Genomic DNA, 16,799 nt, shown 5'->3' with positions numbered 1-16,799 from the left:
TCCAGAACAACATTGAATAGAAACCTTGAAAGCATGTATCTTTGCCTTATTTTCAATCTTAGGGAAAGCATTCAGTTATTCACCATTAATAGATGATGTTAGCTTAAGGTTTTTCAGATACTCTGTACTAGGTTGAAGAAGGTCCTCTCCATTCCTAATTTGCTAAGAATTTTTTGTATTACAAATGGGTATTGAATTTTGTTATACATTTTTGGGCATCTAATGAGAGGATCATATGATTTTTCTCGTTTATTCTGTTAATATGGTGATAACATTGATTTTTGAATGTTAAACCGACCTTGCGTTCTTGGGATAAATCTCATTTAGTCATAATGCGTTATCCTTCTTATATACTACTGAATTCAATTTGCTAAAATTTATTAAGGATTTTTGCATCTATGTTCAGTGAGGTGTTTGGTCTCTAGTTTTCTTTCCTTGTAATGTCATTGGCCTCAAAAAAAAAAAAAAAGAATACAAAAATAGAGAAATGTTCTTTCTCCCTTCATTTTTGGCATGAGTTTGTATACAATTGGTATTATTTCTTCCTTAAATGTTTGGTGGAATTTACTAGTGAAGTCGTCTGGGCCTGGAGTTTTCTTTGTGGGAAGCTTTTAATTAATAATTAAATTTCTTTAGTATATATATAGGGCTACTCATATTTTCTATTTTTTCTTGAGTCACTATTGTTAATCTATGACTTTCAAAGAATTTGTCCATTTCATCTGTCATTGAATTTATTTGCATAATTGTAATATTCTTTTATTTTTTTAATGTCTGCATGATCTGTGGTGATGTCCTCTCTTGTGTTCCTAATGATGGTACTTTTTTCTTTCTCTCTCTCTTTCATAATCAATCTGGCTAGAGGTTCATCAATTTTGTTATTTTCTGAAGAACTAGCTTTAGATTTTATCATTTTCTACCATATGATTCTATATTACTATTATTTTGTTTCCTACTTCATTGCTTTCAATTTCTATATTTATTATTTCTTCCCTTTTACTTTGATTTAATTTGCTCTTTCTCTGGCTTCTTAATGTGGAAGCTTAGATTGATTTTAGCACTTTCTTCTTTTATAATACGAACATTTAGAGCTATACATTTTCCTCTGTATGCTTTAACTGTATCCTACAGATTTTGACATTTTTTCATTTTCATTCAGGTCAAAATATTTTTCAGTTTCTCTTATGATTTCTTCTCCCCATGGAGAGGAAAAATTTAATTTGAATTTTTGTTTATTTGTTTAAAAAATTTTTTAAATATTTGAGAATTTTCTAGATAATTTCTGAGGAATTCTGTTTTTTCAGAGAACGTAATCTATAATTATTTCAGTCCTTTTAAGTATGATGAAGTATGTTGTATGGTTCAGCATTTGGATCTATTTTGGTAAATATTTCATGTGTACTTGAAAAAAAATGTGTTTTATTGTTGTTGGGTGAAGCATTCTAGAAATGTAAGTTAGATCCAGTTGTTCAATAGGGTTGTTCAAATCATCTATATCATTGCTGATTTTCTGTTTACTTTTTCTATCAATTTCTAGGAGAGGGATATTCCAACTGTAAATGTGGATTTTTCTATTTCTCTTTGCACTTCTATCAGTTTTTCCTTCATATATTTTGAAGCTCTGTTTTTGGGCGCATACATATTTAGGATTATGTCTTTTTGATGAATTGATTCCTTTAACAATATGAAATGTATCTCTGTATTCCTGATAATATTCCTTATTCTGAAGTCTTCTCTGATATTAATATAGCCACTCCATCTTTCTCATGATTAGTATTTACATGTAATATCTCCTCCATCTTTTCACTTTGATTGTTCTGTCTTTATACTTAAAGTGGGTTTCTTGTAGATTGCACACAGTAGGGTCTTGCTTTTTTATCCAGTCTGGCAATATGTCTTTTAATTGGAAGTTTTAGATGATTTACGTTTGATGTGATTATCAATGGGGTGGGGTTTAAATCTATCATCTTGTTCTTTGTTTTCTATTTATTCTAAATCTTTGTTCCTATTTCTTCTTCTCCTACCTTTGAGGTTATATTTTAGGATTCTATTTTATTTCCACTGTTGGTTTATGAGCTCCTTCTCTTTGCTTTAATTATTAATGGTTGCTCTAAGATTTACGGTATGGCTCTTTACCTTATCCGATCTACATTTAAATAATATCATGCCACCTCACGTGTAACATCAGGTTCTTGCGACATCATGCTTGCGTGTTTCCTCTCTTGTCCTTTGAGCTTTGTCATACACTTCACTTCTACACGTAACAAACACCATAATACATTGTGCTTTTTTTGTTTTGGTTTATTTTTTGCTTTGGACAATTACTATTTAAAGAACTTATTAAATGGATACAAAAATTATTTTATATTTATCCACATATTGACCATTTCTGGTACTCTTTGTTCCTTTGTGTAAATCCAGGTTTCATATCTGGTGACATTTTTCCTTTGCCTGAGGAACTTCTTTTAGCATTTCTTGTATTACATTGTCTGCAGGTGACAAATTCTCTCCATTGTTGTTTGTCTCAAAAGTTGCTTTTGTTTTGAAGAATATTTTCACTGGATATAGATTTCTAGGTTGACTTTTTCTTGTAGCATTTTTTAGTGTGATTTCATTTTTTTTCTTTTATGCATATTTCTGATGAGCAGTCTGCTATAATTTTTATCTATTTTCCTCTGTATGTAATATGTTTCCCCCTCCTCTAGCTGCTTTTAAGATATTTCTCTTTATCGCTTGTTTTCAGCAATTTGACTATGATATACTTTGGTTTGTGGTGCAAATATGTGTGTTTATTCTGATTGGGATTCTTTGAACTTCTTGGTCTGTGGTTTGTAGTTTTCATTACATTTGGGAAGTTTTTAGCCATTATTTCTTCTGTTACCAACCTCCCCCTTTTCTGGGAGTCCAATTTCATCTATGCCAAACCATTTGATATTATCCCACAGGTCCTCGAAGCTCTGTTCATTTTTTTGACAGCTTTATTGAGTATAATTTACATACCATAAAGTTCAGCCATTTAAAATGTACAGTAATTTTTACTATATTAGCAGAGTTGTGCAATCATCACTGAATCTAATTTTAGAACCCTTTCATGATCCCCAAAGGAAAAAACTCGTACCCATTAGCAATCACTCCGCATTCCTACCCCCTCCAGGCCTAGGCAACCACTCATCTACTTTATGTGTCTATGGATTTGCCTCTTATAGACATTTTATATGAATTGTATCATACAGTATGTGGTTTGTTGTAACTGGCTTCTTTCACTTAATGTTTTGAGGTTCATCTATGTTATATAATTTATCAATACTTCATCCTTTTTTGCCACCAAATAATAGTCCATTGTGTGGATATACACTTGTTTATCCATTTATTAGTCGATGGACATTTCTGTTGTTTTCACTTTTTGGTTATTATAAATAATCCTGCTATGAGAATTTATGTGTAACTTTTTGTGTGGACATATATTTTCATTTCTCCTGGGTAGATACCTAAGAGTAGAATTGCTGAGTCATATAGTAACTCTATGTTTAGCATTTCAAGGAATGACCAAACTGTTTTCCAATATGGCTGCACCATTTTACTTTCTCACCAGCCATGAATGAGGGTTCCACATCCTTGCCAGTACTTGTTATTGCCTGTCTTTGACTATAGCCATATAGTGGGTGTGAAGTGACATCTCATGGTGATTTTGATTTGCATTTCTCTAATGACTAATGATGTTCAGTATCTTTTCATATGCTTATTAGGCATTTGTATATCTTTTTTGGAGAAACATAATTCATATCCTTTGCCCACCTTTAAAATTGCATTATTTACCTTTATATTATTGAGTTGTAAGAGTTCTTTACATATTTGGGATATGAGTCACTTATCAGATATATAATTTGCAAATATTTTCTCCCTTTCTGTGGGTTGTCTCTTTTATTCCGTGGGTCCTCCAACATAGAGAGTTTCTGCCACATGAGGGGTTCCTCCATATGATGGAGTCCTATCTCATGGTGGAGTCCTCCCACATGTTGGGGTCCTACCTCATGGTGGGATTCTGCTGCATGGTGGCATCCACATGATAAAGTCCTGTCTTGTGGAGGGGTCCTCCCACATTGCAATTCCTCCCACTTGGTAGGATCCTTGCGATGGTGGAGTCCTCACACATGGAGTTCTCCTACATGGTGAGGTCCTTCTTCACGATTAAGCCCAATTTGCCTCCCACATCTATATCTTTACCTCATTTGTATTTTCAGGAGAAACTTTAATCTCAATCATAGTCTTCCCTCCCTCCACCTGCTCAAACAACCTTATTTCCCTCTCCTTTGCACCCTAGTGCACACACTCACTGCAGAGAGGGTCATTTCCTCACTGCTGCCCCCTGACCTGCTTCTGTCTCCTCTTGATGGCCCTCCCATAAGCCCAGGCCTGTGCCTGATCTTCACCTCTGGTTCTCTGCATCCACAGGATGATTATTTGAAAGAGCTTAGAATGGAGTCTTTTGACATATTCCATCTGGTGGCCAGGTATCAGCCCTGAGAACTTGTGGAACCCTCTAATTAAAACATTTATTCCTAAATTCTGCCTTTCTCTCTCCTTCCCTTACCCTCAAAACAAGCCTTGACTGAATCCAAAGATATTGCTTCATTTCCCCAATTTTCCTGCACGATCCTCACACTAGTTCCTAACTCTGACAGGTATCCATAGTGGGAGCCCTGAAGCCTTGGAGCTGTATCGTCCAGTGTGGCAGCCACTGGCCAAGTGTGGCTGTTGGCTGAATTCAGAAGCAGCAGCCCTAAGGCTAGTGTGCCGTGTCTTTGAGCGCAGCACCTCAGACTCCTCTGGACGGCCCTTCACTGGTACTTTACATTACGTCACTGGCGACCACCCTCTCCTGCCCAGCTTCTTTTTCTCCTCACTTGGTCATCTCAGCAAGTCCCATCTTAGGCCCATTCGTCATCTCCTCCAGTTAGTTCACCTGGATGGGACCCCTCCATCCTCCTCACTTCCTGCATAAATACTGCCTGTGCTGCCAGGCCCAGGGCACCTCCTCCACGAAGCTTTCCTCGCTGCTCCAGTGCTTTACTGCCCTTCCCGCTTATCCAAATTCCTATGGTTATTTTTATTTTCTACTTCGTCATGTGGCAACTCGGCACTGTTCTGTATTAGTCCTGGTTTCATAATTGTGAATATGTCTGCGAAACTGGTTTGTTAGCTCCTGAATGGAGGGATCATTTCTTTCCACCAGCCTCCCTTTATGCTGCCCCCTCAACCTAACAGAAAGCAGTACACAAAGCAGGCAGGTAAGTATTTGGCAAACAGCTACTTCAATAACTGATTAACCAAAATATTAATAAATTCAAAAACACACTTCCCAATCTCTCAAGTTAAGTGGGAATTTACTGGGTTATTATTATTATTCTACCACTTGCATCACTACACTGCTGCTGTTGAATGACCAATATATCAACAGATTCCTGCATAAAAACAAAAAAGCCCATGCTTTTTGTTATTCCCAAAGGGAAATGTATAGTCAGAACTGTAAGAAAATTACATTGTGATTCAGCTTCTCTCACATTTTAGTTTACAATATAGTAGCATAAAGTATCTACCCAGGGCCAGCCCTGGTGGCCTAGTGGTTAAGTTCGGCATGCTCTGCTTCAGTGGCCCAGGTTCCGTTCCCAGGCGTGGACCTACACCACTCATCTGTCAGTGGCCTTGCTGTGGCAGCAAGTCACATTCAAAAAGAGGAAGATTGGCAGCAGATGTCAGCTCAGGGCAAATCTTCCTCAGCAAAAATTTTTTAAAAAGTGTCTACCCAACACCTCAAAAATAAGAGAATCATTTACTTTTCTATGTGTAGCCTCTTAAATTCCATGTAATAAAAACAATGTCAGATCTAATGAAACTGACTTTTATCTCTCTTTAGTAGACATAGGGGTGTATGTGTATATATATATAAATATATATATATATATATCTTCTTCATTACTAGGTATAAGACTAAATTCAAATCTGCTACCCAGTTTTCACTGGTGAAGCCAACAATTGCAGGAGGTAGGTGTTATGGGGGGTGGGGCACAAATCAGCCCATAACATGTAGGAATATAGAAAAGATAATACTGAATATGTCAGGTACTCGCCTGCCAGTCTTCACAGATTTTGAGTCACTAGAGTGCCCTGGCAAGCTGGACTTGTGGGGTTATTATCAAGTGCTGTTGGCAGCCAGAATCATAGTTGGTGGGAGCTCCGTCCTACAGAGATTAAATCCTATTCAAACATCAAGAAGCTATTTTCCCTAAAACCTAGGAGTCACCTCATAATGTATTATAAAAGAATTAGGTAATTGGCATGGTCCATCTTCAGAAGTGTATCTAGGTTCAAAATCATAATTTTATGGTTTATTCATATTTAATGAATTTCTTATTTTTAAATGTTGGTCCATATACTTTGCAATCCAAAACATCCTCTACCGTTGAATTCTTGCCTATCGACTGCTTATTAACACATCCTAGTATTCATTCGTGATTGTAATACACTATCTTGGTACATTCTGCTTTCATTCCTCGTTCCTGTGGTTATTGCCTTAAAAACAAACAAAAAACTAAAACAGTTTCACAACCATCCAAAAGAGGCTCAGAAACAGAACTTTTTTTGGCGAGATATCCATTGGACAACTTAATTCAGTAAACATAAACAGTTAAAATTATTCCAGCTCAAACATACGTTTAAAAAAAATTACACCCAGTGTTGGCAATAACACCCAGGAAATGAACACTTTTATATTGCTCCAGGAAATATAAATTGGTTCAAACTTTCTGAATGACAATTTTGCAATTATCATCAAAAGACTTAGAATATTATAAACCTGTTAATCCCAAATTTCCATTTCTGTGAATTTATCCAATTGTGGATAAGCTTAAAGCTAGAGCTATATGGGATATGCATTGCAGTGGTGAGCTTGTGGCCAAGTTCTACCACCAGCGAGAGGAGTGAGAAAGAACATAGGGAAGGGTTCACCTTCTGATCATCTTCTTTGGAGCACGTGCTCAGGGGAAACACATGCCCTGTGTCTCTCACTTCCCACCCCTTCCCCCGGCCAGCTCTGCTACTCTGCAGCAAAGTATCCCCAAGTGTTCAACAATAGCATATTGTTAAATAAATTATGATCCGTACAATGGAATATAATGCACCACTAAAAATCATATTGTAAAAGAATATTTAATAACACAGAAAGTATTCACTGTATGTTATTACATATTTTAAAATAATGTTACTAAACAATGTGATCTTACTCCTATTGACAGAAGGGGGAGATGGGGACCATTTATACCAAAATGTTAAAAGAGATTGGGATTACAGGTCATTTTTATTTTCTTTTTCTGTTTCTCTCCATTTTCTAATTTTCTATCATGAACGTTTCATAATCAGAAAAAAGTTATTCAAAAATGATTCCAGCCCCACAAAATTTTTTTTTACTTTAATCCTGGTAATTTAAGCAAATCCAGCTGTGTTGGATCTCCACTCTGATGTCTGGGTGGTGTGTAGAGTGGGGCCTTGGGCACGCCTGGTGCCGTCCACAGCAAGGTGAGCCACCTGGAGGTACCTACCCCTCAAACCAGCAGTAAGGGCAGACATGCGACTTTATTGACAGTAAAAGCAGTGCTTGTAGCAAGAAAGCCTAAAACAGAAGGGACCTCAGGGAAGTGACAGATATGTGGGCAAAGAGACCAGACAGCAATCTGTAAGTATTGCTGGCTAACGAGAGACATAACTCTACCTGTATGCATCGTACTTCAGTGACTTAAAATAATAAAATAAATCCTTAATGATCAAAGGATTTGCTACATTGTAAGGAAATTTGTAAAAATGGTATACCTTGTGGAGTCTGTATGTTTCTAGAGATGAAATTGAAAAGACACTTATCATGAAACCTGCATTTAGCATTTTCCAGTTTTTGCAACACTTTCACCTACCTTAGTCCATGCGAACCTGCTGCACCCATGGAAGGAAGGTATGACAGGTATTTCTATCCCTGGTCTGTGGGTGAGGAATTGAGACACAGGGAGTATAAAGGAGCTGGCCCTAGGGCGTGGTACACAAGTTGGAGGCAAAGAGCAAGTTAAGACTCAAGTTCCTGATTCCCGATTCAAGGCATAAAAGTTACACTTATATGTAAAGGAAAAAGAAGTACTGAATGGGGATAATGATAAGCATGGTTCTCCCATTTCCTCAACATAGCACTCTCTAAAATTGTCTTCTGCCAGGCGAGGGCATGTACCCCAGGGTAATAAGATTTATTGGGAGGTAAGAGAAAATATTAGAACGTCTATGGATGTTCATTTTGTAGGAAGGAGGGAGAGAAGGTAGAGAGGGAAGGAGAGAGGGAGGAGAGAATTAGGCTTTTGTGAATATTTAATATATAGACTGCCCCTGGTGCCCTTGTGCAGTCCTACGTCACACAGCCACGGGTCAGCAATGGTATGGGTGGAGCCCTGAAGGGGGCGTGAGGCCCACGTGCATTCGTTTACAGAGATGGGAGTTACAAGAACCTAGTTAATATGGATTATGTCACCTAGCTTTACTAAACAAACCCTCGGCCAAGTACAAGGTAAAAACAGTGACAATATAATCAATTCTAACAGAAAGTCACCAAAAAATAACTCTAAGTTATGAAGAACAACATTTGAAATATAAAATTATATTCACTGTTTTTAATACTGAACTCACCCTGGTGAATAATGTACCTTGAGATATTAGCTAATCATAGTAATACATAGTTCAGAATTACATATACATATACTGAGGCTGAATGCTCAAACACATTGTACTACTAGATTTAAGCAATCAAAGAACAGTTTGGGGACCCCTGTTCTAAAGCCTACGAGAAAACTCCCCTTCTGTTTGGGGCAGGACGTGATCTGCACTGCCCCGGGGCCGTTTTAGAAAGCCGAAACAAGGTTCCCTCCCCAAGCTCTTTTCTGTGCTACCCCTGTCTCATCCTCAGGGAGCTGTGAGATTCTCCCTCTCCACAGCCACTCGGATGGCCCTTCAAACATACCCACATCCTTTAATTCTAAAAAGAAACAAAGACAGCCTTTCCTTCCACCGGAGGCCGGTCCTGTTCCTCTGCTCCTGTCGTTCCCAAGCCCCACCTGTAGCTTCTCCATCACCTTGTTATCTCTCCTGGTCCTCTCCACCTGCTTCTCTGTGGCCTCCACCCTCACTGTCTGCTGAGTCTGTGAGTTTACTTCCTCAAAGGGCCCAAGTCTAATGACTGTCTGATGTAGGGTGCCATTATTTCTTCTGTTTTCTTAACTTTCCTGTAACCATTCAAACAATCACTCTTTTTCCCTTTGCGGCCACTTTTCCTTGTTTTGGCCCCTAACCATGTGCGTTATCATTTGTGTCTTTTTTTCTCTGTGTGGCTGATTCTCAGTCTCTGTCTCCAGCCTTGACGTCTCAGGCACGCTCCAGTCTCCGTTTGTCCAGATGTTTGCAGGATTCCCACAGGTTGCCTCAAGCTCAACGTGTGCAAAACAAAAAGAATCCTCTGCATATCTTCTCAGTTTTCACGGCCTCGTCAGAAACATCACTATTTTCAGGACTGCAAGGATGAGAAATGCAGCTCAGTCTGATGCTCCCTCTCATTTACTGTCCTCGTCCAGTCTGGTCCAGGGACCTGGCAACAATCGCCTTTAAGGGGTCCCCTGGATTCTATGTTTCCTTGTTGTTCTCTTTGACACCCCAACTCTGGGGCTCATCAGTTCACACTGGCCCCTTTCCTGCTTCCTTTTGCCTGGCTGACTTCTCTCAAGCCAAAATTTGCCTCCTAATCTGCCACCAGCCCACCAGCCTGTAGCCAGGCTAAACTCGACAGTGGCTGTTTCACCGTGTCACTCGCTCCCAGGCTCGGGGGCTAGCGAGCTTCTGTTGCCACCAGGTCAAGGCCAGATACCTTTTCATGGCCTGCGGTGGCTTTCCAAGCAGACCCCTGCAGCGATCCCAGTTTATCCCTGACTCCCAGCAGAGGCTCTGTTCCCACCGGAACATGGGCCTTGTTGGTGTCCTGTCCTCCACACCCATCTCAGTCAGACTTCCACACCCTATTCACTCCTCTTCTGTGTGCTCTGCCATCAGATAACCTGTGCTCCGGTCTCAGCCCTGCAGTTGGTGAGCACTTTGACCTCAGACAAACCACTTAACTTCTCGGAACCTCAATTTCTTCATAAATAAAATGCAGATAATACTACCTTATCCCAGGGTTGTGGAGAGGATTAAATGGTGTAATGTAGGGAAGGGTTATTTAGCCTAGTGATCATAATTGTGCCTCCTCTCCAGATTACCAAAATGAATGTCATATGGTAAGCACTCAGTTGGGTGAGTGAGCAACAGAAGTAGTAAATGTTTAATGTGTGTTGGCTTAGACAACCTCAAGCTCTAACATAATTTCCCGCCTCTATTAAAGTTACCTGATCACAAAGACACGGAAATATTTCATTCTTCTTTAAACTCCCACGATACTTATACCCTAACACTTACCACTTAATGACAGACTCTCTTTTGTAATTCTTTCATGTGTGTTGTCCCATCTCCCTAACTAGTGTGCAAGTTCCTTGAGGACAAGGACAATGTTATGATCTTAGCTGACATTTATTGAGTGTGGACTATGGGTGAGCACTTTACATCTGTAAACTCATTAACCCCTCACAACAGCCCGATGACAGCTTGCCGTTGTCATCCCTGTGGTATAAACCAGGGAACAGAGGCCTAGGATGCCATTTATTGACCCGAGGGCACAAGGTCAGTGAGCAGTCTGCTGAGACTCCAGTCGGGCCCAGGGCGCAGGTGTGCTGCAGTCTACTGCTTCCCAGGGTACGGGATCCACCCAGCCAGCCAGATATGAGAATGCTCAGTATTCCTTGATTCCCTGACTGGTGTAAACCCTCTTCTTTTGTAGCTGGAAGTTCTCATGTAGCAGAGGGTTGAGCTCCCAGACATGTTGCTTTAAGACTATTTGAGAGAACACTACTGCCACCTTCCTGGCCCCCTGAAGACTAAACTTCCCTTAAAGAGCATCCTAAAAAGACTCAGAATTACACACAAAAGCCAAGATTACTACTGTCAGATGCTTTGCTACCTGAAGGTTGTTATGTAGGAAATTGCTATGGTCTGAATGTTTGTGTTCCCCCAACATTCGTAGTTAAATCCCAATGCCCAGTGGGAGGTGATCAGGTCATGAGGATGGAGCCCTCATGAGTGGGATTAGTGCCCTTACAAAAGAGGTCCAGAGAGCTCCCTCGCCCCATCCGCCATGTGAGGACACAACAAGAACTCCACTGCCCAAGGAGCGCCCTCACCCCACCAGGCCAGCCCCTGATCTCGGCCTCCGGCCTCCAGAACCGCAAGAAATAAAGGTCTGTTGTTTAGAAGTCACCCCGCCTGTGGTATTTTGTTATGGCAGCCGAACGGACTAAGACAAAAATGAAGGAAGAAAGGAAAAGAAAAGAGAGCAAGAAGAAAGGAGACAGGGCACGTGGGAGAAGTAGTGAGACTGGAGAACAGAAAAGGGGGGGACACCAGGGAGGCTGGATCTTCCCAGATAGCCTCCACCACGATGGGGGTCTCGTTCTCAATGGCCGACAGCCTGCATTCATGGGTTGCCTTGCATTTGCACTGTCTTGGTCCCCCACGTAGGGGAAGAGCTCTGCTTTGAGAAGTTGGAATGGGCTGAAAGCTGGGGAAGAGGCTGGAAGCCCAGAATAGAGGCTGGTGGATTAACGCTCCAGCAGGGAGACCGCTCCTCAACTGGAGCCGTCCTGTGTGGCCGAAATACTGCACAAGGCAAGATGCTTGGTGTATAAAACGTGGATTTAAGGTGCAAAATTACACGGGATTTTTACAATACAAGAAACTAACTTTGAAAAATACGAGAGGATTTCAACTAGTTTTATGATAGAAATGAAACCCAGTCTAAATGATCTCAAGCACACTGTGGACTTGCATAACGGTCACACTGGCACCATCGTCCTGGGGGTCATTACCTCTAAGGATCATGTATCAAGAGCCAGGTCTCAGTCAGAGAATTTCCCTATCATCAATGAGAAGGGACCAAGCAAACATCTTTTCTAAATGGACAACTCCCTGGAAGTGTCCACATATCCCAACTATCAATACTCAAAGATAGTAGGAGATTATGACTGTTCTTTATTTCTTACAGGGGCAGAAAATAAGGAAGATTAAGAAAATGAAGCATGGCAACAAACTATAGGCCACCCACACTTTGCCTAATCTTGGCCTTCTTTAACTGGGTACACAGCAGCTCTGTTACCACCATGTGATGCCAGATGCTGCTGCAATGTCAGTTGGTTACGATGAGCTCACTATTAGCTGATGTCGCTGAAATAAACAACAAATGTGTAGATTTTTCAAAACCAAATTGTTTGTATCTAGTGTGTTTTTCATGTTCCTGCTCCCTGAAGGGCTCCCCTGAAACTGATTTGGTGTAACACCTCTAGACTTGAAGGAAGTTGCTCCACATTTCAGAGGGTAACAGCATGCATGGATTTTTACAATACACTCCCTTAGCAGGAGGGAATTACAGCATAAGGTGGGGAAAGATTTTCTCTTGCACAATAAACTGAAAGCTTTTGTGAACATAAAATGACAATTTGCACTAAAAGGTACATGTTTAATTTTGTTATTTCCAGTTACATAAAGGATAAATTTATTTAGGCAAAGGAACGACTAGCCATAATGTTTTCCTGACAACGTTGGCTATGGTTTTCTACAAGTAAAGTCAGGTTTCTTATTTTTCCAGAAGAGACAAAAGGGAGTGTCTCATGAGTTGTTCCCTTGGACTTTTAGTTCAATACCACACAACACTTCTATATTAGGCTCCAAAATACTATAAGTGATTGTAATAACAACAGTAATGAGTTACTACCCCTAGATCAAATTATGCTTGAATTAATGTCTCTTCCATCACCTCCTTATTTGGGCCCCTCTTCCTCTGATCTGCTCTTCCCAGCCTCTAGCCCCACTACCCCCCTCACAGCCCACTGGTTTTCCACTGTGGCAGTTTTGCCCCCCGAGGAGACACCTGGCAGTGTCTGGAGACATTTTTGGTTGTTGCCTCTAGGGGATGCTGCTGGTGTCCAGTGGGTAGAGGCCAGGGATTTTGCTAAACGTCCTACAACACACAGGACAGCACCCCCCACCCACAACAAAAAGTTATCCTGCCCCAAATGTCAGTAGTACCAAGGTTAAGAAACTCTGGGATAACCTAACCAAAACACTTTTAATTAAAAAAAAAAAAAAAAAAGAACCGTCTCAAGACCCTGCAAGAGATCCTTATTTATTAGGTTGTAGATGGCAGCCTCCTCAGTCTTACTTTCAACACCCTCCCCAATCGACTTCTAACCTTTCACCTTAACTGAATAAACATCTAATGAACTATCACAACCTGGAGCTGCAAAGATACTGAGAGAGTCAAAAGTTGGTGCTCTCCAGAAGCTCACCCTCTGGTTCAGGAGACAGAGATGACTGAGGACGTGACTAGTAGAGAGCCAGCGCCCAGTGGGTAACAAGAATGGTCCTTCCCTTCCTCCTAATTGACTCGAATTCCAGGCAGGCTGTGATGAGTGCAGTGAAGAGAGCAATGGAAGCTTGCCTCCCACCATTCCCCGTATAGACCCTACTCCTGGCTTTCTTTTGCAGAGTTAAACTACTCATCGATCAGGGCATGACACTTGGATTTCTCAGTAGGGGGATGTCTGTGCACTGAGCTTTCTCCACTCCTTCCTGTAGGCCTGCTTGAGGATTTGTAAGGCAGCCAGCAAGGGCTAAAGGTGTGTGCACTGTGGCAGAACAACAGTGCAAATCAACCACCACCTTGGGAATTGAGATCAATGTCTTTCAACCTATATCACTAAACCTCGATTGGTCAGATTCAAAATCCCCAGGAAGAAAGAAAACAATGGGAGAGAATTATAGTACAATATAAACTCATGGTTTTCCTTTTCTCTTTCCACTTTGTCTTGATAATTCCTAATAAATTATTCTTCTGGTTGTACTGAATAAGTATACGGTACCTATAAGGAGCATTTATACTTGCACTTCTCAAATGCCGTTTTGTACTCAGCCTTGATTATGTTTCCATGTACATAATCATTCTGCTCTTACTGCTAATTGAGAAATTAATTTGTTTTCAATGGCTATGATCTAGGTGGAAATTGTCAACCAAAAATTGTTTGTCCTGAGATGCCCTTGGGTGCCTGCAAATTGTTTTTCTTGGGTTGACAGTTTTGTTCTCGATTTTAAAATATTAACGTGTCAAGATATTAACCTGCTGTTTTGATAGAAAGACCGCAATGAAAACTTGCTTCTGGGCAAAAGAAGAGAAGACTGTTTATACGTCAGACTCACATATCTCAGGTAGTCAAGGAATGAGAAGAGACGCTCAATGCATAAGAGCTCTGTGCAGCCAAGAATATCTGCAAAATGATGATTACAACCTGCCATGGAAGAGAAGGCACATCATTTTACCTTCACTCTCCTAGGCAGGATACAGGAGATTCCACTGTAGAATATTTCCAGGAAAGTCTCTATGCCCTCTCTCAGACATGCCTTTCTAGTGTTGATGAAAACAGACACTCATTTCCATCTACATTAATAGTTGGGCCTTCCATCATGTCTAAGCATAGTGGCCATAAATCTGTTAAACAAGGAATATTATGCCTGTGTTCAGGCCACAATTGTTCTGAAAGCTAACATAGTGTCATCGTCAAGATCATCTGAGTTTGAATCCTGGTCTTGCCACTCACTAGCTGTGTGACCTCTCTAAGCCCTCCTACCCCCTATTTAAATGAGGCTAATAGTAGGCCCCGGATCATGGGGTTGTGGTGGCCTCTAAGTAAGTTATAGAATGGGCTAGCACATAATTAACATGAAATAAGTGGTAGCTATGGTTATTTCATCAAGGTATACATGGACAATATCCATCATTATGACCTCTTTGATTTTCAGAATGAAAAATTTTCCTGATTATATTTGTTACACATAGTAATTGTAAAATTAGTCAAATAAAGAAGAAAGAAAAAGTCCCCTCTAACCCTACCCCTTAAAAATAACCACTGTTAAGGGCTTGGTGTAGATATTTTTAGACATTTTTATGCACATGCTCATTCACACACACAGATACGTGCACATGTGTGCACACACATGTTCACACACATGTACACAAGCTAATCTTTTTCTTTCAGGTTTCTGGCTTCAGTTTCCTCTCCTTTAGAATTATGAACATCTTCTCCTCAATGATTTAATTTTTATGTTTAGCTCTCTAATCCATAGGGATGTTATTTTTGTATGTATTATTAAGTAAGAATACAATATTTCCCCTAAATGGTTGTCCAGTTGTCTTAACACCAATTATTAAAAAATTCCTTCCTTCCCTCATTGATTTGAAATGCTAATTTTAACATATACTAAATTCCCATATATAAAACTGTCTGTTTCTAGGCTCTATTCTCTTCCATTAATCTTTCTATGCCTGCCTCAGTACCACACTATTTTAATTACAGTGGTTTTATAATATATTTTGGTATCTGTTACAGTAATTTCTTAGTCCTTTTTAGAAAGATGGTCGTTATTCTTAATTTCTCAGATAATGGAATTCACTGAGGGAGGAAAAACAAGGGAGTCACTAAGAGTCAACTACTCAGAGAGAATTATATAAACTGACCTTGGTCAATAACAATAGGCTCTTATTGTTGCCAGCAGGACCTGAGGAAATTGTTTTTAAAATCGTAAGCCCCCAGGGGCCAGCCTGGTGGTGTAGCGGTTAAGTTCACAGGTTCGGATCCCGGGCGCTTACCTACTCACCGCTCATCAAGCCATGCTAAGGCAGCGTCCCCCATAGAAGAGCTACAACTCGACAACTATGATATACAACTATGTACTGGGGCTTTGGGAGGACAAAAGAAAAAGAGGAAAATTGGCAACAGAGGTTAGCGCAGGGCCAGTCTTCCTCAAAAAAACAAAACAAAATATTAAGCCCTCAAATAGCTTTTGTTGCTTCCCACTGCTATATGAAAAATACCATTACTTTACCAATAATTTGAAACTTGGGCAATCTAGTAAGGACAGGAAAAGTTGCTAATCTGAGTTTCTGTTATGAGAGGTTCGGGGATTCGATCGGAGACGTAAAAGAAACTTTCCACTCCAAACAAATGAACTGAAGGTATATTTTATTATATAGAGGATAGTAAAGGCAATAGTCCGCAAACAGATCCGAATAGGTCAAATAATAAGAGGGAAAAAACACCAGCTCGACTGGAAAGGGAAAACATCCACATCGGCTGAGATAGCAGCAGATCCGAATAGGTCATATAATAAGAGGAAAAAACATCAGATCGATCGGAAAGGGAAACACCAGATCGACTGAAGGGAAATGACACAAATCAACCAGAAAGAGAAACACCACGTTGACCGAAAAGAGAACACATCAGATCAATTACTTCACAGTAAATCAATTACTCACAACATCCACGCCCCACTGCCAGGAGAGTCCTGTCAATCCACATGGCTGGGCGGGGATCACACGTCCTGGGCAAGGCGTCCCTTCCCCAGGAGGAACCCTCACCGGGTCTCAGTCTCCAGCAGTTTATAGAAGCAGTTACAGAGTTTACAGAGCAAGCATCCAGTGTTCCCATGCACAAAATGGTTATCAGTGGCATATGTGCACTGAGCCCCTTGGCTAACGTCCCAGCCCAGTAGTTGTGTACGTGCATTGTTCTCTTTGGTTATCGTCTTAG

The sequence above is a fragment of the Diceros bicornis genome, chromosome 36 (assembly GCF_020826845.1).
Source record: "Diceros bicornis minor isolate mBicDic1 chromosome 36, mDicBic1.mat.cur, whole genome shotgun sequence".
Lineage (NCBI taxonomy): Eukaryota > Metazoa > Chordata > Mammalia > Perissodactyla > Rhinocerotidae > Diceros > Diceros bicornis.
This window is presented reverse-complemented; position numbering follows the sequence as displayed.